Raw genomic sequence first — 5,268 nt, forward strand, 5'->3', positions numbered from 1 at the left:
CCTCTCCTGTCTCGCCTGCTGCACCCCTTGGCAGTGTGTTTCAGTCAATCTGCCTGTTCTGTTCCCTACTCTGTCTCTGGTGAATCCTCTCACCTCCCACACCTCTGGCCTGTACCCCAGCTCTTGTATGCATAAATAAATAAATCTTTAAAAAAATACTCGTAATACTGAACCCAACCTATGGTTATTTCATTGACCCTTAATGAAGAGCTGGAATAAATATACTTAAAAGCAGGCAGAGCCCTCTCATTGTTCCCTGAATTATGCATGAAGCACTGCAAAAGCAAGGTCCAAGTCAACTCAAGCATTATCTCATGGGACTGCAAAGATTGCATACTATGGAAGAGTTCATAATGCCAGATTGGCATTCCTTACCATAATCTCATTACATTCATCGCTAAGGCCCTTGCAAGATGGATTGTAGTGGATGCTGGTAGGTGTTAGACTCTCACAAAATGAATCAAGTAGTAGACACAATCTTAGCTACTCTGTCATTATAGCACCTTTACTGAAATATAGACTCCAGCACTTGGTATATACCTATTGGGCTGCTAAATGTTTTCAATTCTCATCATTTCAAAGAAGATCAAAAGGAGTTTCCTTTTGGAAAAGGCAAATACTAACCTACCCCAGGGTTTTGTTCTGCAAATACAGTTGTTGACCCGAGAGAAAAAAAATCAGTCCCTAACCAAGAAGGGATTCAAGAAAGGGAATCATGATCGAGATCCAAAGCTAAGGAGGTAGTCCCCAGGCAGGACTCTTGTTATGGGGTGAAAAGTCTAAAAACTGTCACCAGGTCAGAACCTGTCTTACCAGTTCCGAGTCCAGCCATGCATTACCACAAATGCAAGCAAAAGGGCCTTTGGGACAGTGAAAAAGAAAAAAAAAAAATAATAATAATACTCCAACCAATAGGGTAGAGGGAAAGGGAGAATTAACAAGGTAGAGGAAGAGAGAGAAGATCCAGTTATTAACTGATGGTACAAGGTGGAGTTGCAGCTCTAAGAGACAGCAGTGTGCAGCAGAGACCTGCTGCTGCTGAGGTTGGGGCCTTCCCCTCCTTTGGGGTGTGCTGGGGAGGCAGAGGGGAGGTACAGAAGGCGACAAAGGCCTAACCATGGCCAGTGAAGTGACTGACTTCCACAGTGGCTCCTAAGATAAAAGAGCCAGCGCATCTGCTTTGCTACCAAAATAGTTTCAGTTCTGGTCCCTTCCCAGCAGCCTCCTCGCTCAAGAGCTCACACGCATTCAAGACACTTCGGGCGACTGTGTGGTATTTTGCCATCAGGGGGCGTAGTTCAGCCACTTTTCTGCACAGTTGCTCCAACAGTCAGGACACAGGGGAGTTTTAAAGGACCAGGTAGGGAAATAGTCTTGAGTTTAAGTAATTTATCGTTTAGCCTTTTGAACGGGTTCTTTTTTGACCAAGAGTTTTTTCAATTGAAAAGCAATATAAAATAGTTTTAGAAACAAGAGGAAGATAATATTTTACAGGATGTCTTCTGTTTCAATAATTGAATGCTTTGTGCTAGAATTTACTTCTTGCTTTATCTAAAACATTTTATCTGGTTTTCTGCATTACTGAATATCTACTAGTGTTTAATTTCGAGTTTTAACTGCTAACCTGAGGACAATGGTCATCATCCCCTTCTTTTTTAGATCTTTTCCCTGAACACCCTTGTTTCCGTACACTGTGGAAATCTGATCCTGTTCTCTTCTCAATCAGCCAGCAATCTTTTTTGTACCTCCTCTGGTCATTCATAAAAAACTTCAGGATCAATGTCAGAAAGAAAAGTAATTTTCTCATCAGTGGAATCCTGCTCTCTATTTTCTGTAAGCCCTTCATGATGAGACTATTGCTACTGGTTATCGCAGTTTTTGAAGAAAAGTTGTTCACTTTTCTCCAATTTTGGAAATTTGGAAAAGAATGGAAAATAGATAGTGAGAGGTTTGTTTCTGAGAAGTGGAATCCTTGAGCCTCCCCGGTGGCACAGCGGTTGAGCGCTGGGTTGCGAAGCTGCCCGCAGCTTCTACAGCACAAGTTCGATCCCCGGCTGCTCCCAGGCCACCGGATGAGGGTCCCGCATGGCGCACAGACCTCTCCTGCTGCCCACTGCTCCACTCAGCAGTGTACTTCGTCACTCTGCCTGTTCTCTCCGCTCTGGCTCTAGTGAATTCTCTCACCTTCCTGGGCCTCTGACTGTCCCCAATGCTTGTATAAATAAATAAATAAATCTTAAAAAAAAAAAAAAAAAAAAAACCTGGAGAAAAGTGTCCAAAGCCATTAAAAAAAAAAAAAAAGAAAAGTGGAATCCTTGAGACTTCTGATCCTTGACTCATTTGTTCATCCTCAATTTGTTGTCCGAATAATGTGAAGAATCCCTTTGGATAAAAAGGTTAAAAAAAAAAAAAAAAACTTCTGCTATTTAAAACTAAGTTCCTTGTTCACAGGGCGATACAGAGAATATCTGTTTGCTAGTGGATAAACAAATATCTAGGATTTAAGAGATCTTGTTTTGTTTTGTTTTTACAGAAAAGATAGATCATATTCCTTTAGAGGTATGTAAAGGACATCTTAAACTTCCTTTCCACTGAATTTTTTTCTCTAGACTTTCCAGAAGGCATTTTTTTCTTGAATACCTACTGTATGCTGCTTGAAGACTTCTTGATCAATACCCTTAGGAGTGAGCAGATTGCAGGGACTTATTAATATCTCTTTCTTAGGAACGAATCACACTATCAAGTGGAGATTCTCCAGTTCTTGCACTTTAAATTCTTCCAGTTGGTAGAAAATACCAATTTGTTTCTTTGTTTTTGGAAACATCCTTCATGTGAATGTCTTTCATTTTAAAACTGTACTTGCCAGAGAGAGAAGTTGTTGACAAATATGGTTTCAAGTGATAATCAATAGCTCATTTCTTAACAGTATTTAGTGTGTTAAGGTTGCAGAAGCACACACTTAAAAGGATAAGATGAAATAGTACCTTTGCATTCACCATATCTCAAAAAAGACTCATAAAGTATATCTACCATTGGGGTCATCCCATAATTTCCAGTCCCTGGGCCTCCCCCGGTGGCACAGTGGTTGAGCACTGGGTTGCAAAGCTGCCCGCAGCCTCTGCAGAGCCCGTTTGATCCCCGGCTACTGGGCGAGAGTCCCACATGGCGTGCAGACCTCTCCTGCCTCCCGCTGCTCACATGGCGTGCAGACCTCTCCTGCCTCCCGCTGCTCCCTTCAGTAGTGTACTTCGTCAGTCTGCTTGTTCTGCTCTCCGCTCTGGCTCTGGTGAATTCTCTCACCCTCCCGTGCTTCTGACTGTACCCAGTGCTTGTATAAATAAATAAATAAATAAATAAATAAATAAATAAATAAATAAATCTAAAAAAAATTAAAAAAAATAATTTCCTGTCCCTAATTTGTGAATTACATGGGATGGAGTAAGGCACTGACTACAGTACTTTGTAGATGAATACCGAATACTGATGAATAATAATCTCATCATATGACTTCCTTGCATTTTGGCACCCTCAGTTCAAAACACTAGTGAGCACTTATTTTTAGCTTTGACTACTGATGAACATTTTTTTAAATGAATCCGTTTCACTTTAAGATTGAGATGGTCCTGAGGGCATTACAGGAGCATTAGCCTCTCCAAAATTAAGCTTCTAGATATGCTGAAATTGGATAAACTGAAATCCCTAATTCCTTTTCTAATATTTTTGATGGAAAGGACTTAATGTCATACACACTACTGATACACAGTGCTTCAAGACATTAGGTAGTTTTAAACCAGTATCAGATCCAGGGCACAAAATAAATCATCTGGCACCTTTCTGGGTTCTTCTCAGTCTGGATTAGTATCTAAACAACATCAGATGGGTTAGCAAAGGAAAAACAATGAATTTAATGACATGCATGCACATAGTTATAAATTCTACAGAATAATGGAGCAGAACAAAAATGCTGCATTTTAGGACCTGAGCCATCAAGGACAGAGAAGGGAAGACTTCACAGGACAAGGAGGAGATGACATCATTCTCACCCTGAGAGTAAAGATGAGATTCTTAAATAGAATACATTTACTGATAAACCTGTAAACTAGAACAGAGTGACACCACCAAACTACATTCCTCAAGGCAATAGAAAGGAAAGCAGTGACTGCTTCTTCCACTAGGAAAAGGGCAGAAGCTCAGGATGTGATCTTTTCTCAACTAGGAAAGGAAGAACACTTGGGCAAAAAAAGAAGCTTCTGGGGCCTCGCTGGTGGCATAAGGGGTTAAGACTCAACCTATGAAGTTATCTGCAGCCACTGCAGCACGAGTTCGATCCCCGGCCAGGGAGCTACCTCCATGGCACAGCAGACCTCTCCTGACTCACCTGATGCTCCCCTTAGCAGTGTATTTCAGTCAATCCACCTGTTCTGTTCCCCATTCTGTCTCTGATGAATCCCCTCACACCGGTACCCCAGTTCTTATATGCATAAATAAATAAATCTTTTTTAAAAATGCAACCAGAAGCTTCTCCTTACCTTCAGGGCCTTACTACCCTCAACCCAAAATAATCTACATTCTTTAAATAATAGTATTTGATGTCCTGAGGCTACAGAGCCTTGATTGACCTCTCACTCTCATACCAAAGTGACAAGTCTTCTCTGGGCCCAATGAGAAAAAGTCTATCTGGCTCTTGGGGAGACAGACCCCACACCAGCCATTTCCTTTATGTGATTCAAACTATGAAAGAGGTTTAAAGGCACCAGAAACTAATTTGCCAGTAATTTATTAGAAGCCACTGAGGCAAAACCAGCAAAACCCAGCCAATCATACATGGCTTTCCACAGCTCCAGTGCAACTGAGATCAAACGAGTACACAGATGCGTAAGATGTGCTGGTTTACAGACTAATTATTTTATGACATGACATAGTCATTGCTGAAAAGTCATCACTTTTAAGCTGCTATAGTCTCTTCTGAACCATTTCTGTTAGAACCAAAAAATTTTCATCAAATCCAAGTCTCTCAAGAACTGGAATAAATTCTTTCAACAGTTCTGTAACCTGAAATGACATCTTTAAGTCAAATCTCTGTTAACTAGTACCAGTTGTGGATACTTGCTGCAGTCAGGACAGCTGATGAAGTTCTCAGCCATTAATGTAGACGCAGAATCTAAATGAATCTGCAGTAGGAGGAGGCCGGGGAGAGTGCCATTGAGAGCAACAATGCCTTTCACTCTCCCAGCCCAAGCTTTTACTAAAGATATGAGCAAGGAACAA

General features: G+C 41.1%; 1 pseudogene across 1 annotated transcript; it reads right to left on the reverse strand.

Annotated features, from left to right (window-relative positions):
• Positions 1 to 2,432: 2,432 nt before the first annotated feature.
• Positions 2,433 to 3,042, reverse strand: LOC311171209 (DNA polymerase iota-like; annotated as a pseudogene). Its single transcript has one exon. The product of its transcript is annotated as a DNA polymerase iota-like (transcript).
• Between the last annotated feature and the right edge of the window lie 2,226 nt (positions 3,043 to 5,268).

This window comes from Talpa europaea, assembly GCF_964194135.1.
Source record: "Talpa europaea genome assembly, chromosome: 5".
Taxonomy (NCBI): Eukaryota; Metazoa; Chordata; class Mammalia; order Eulipotyphla; family Talpidae; genus Talpa; species Talpa europaea.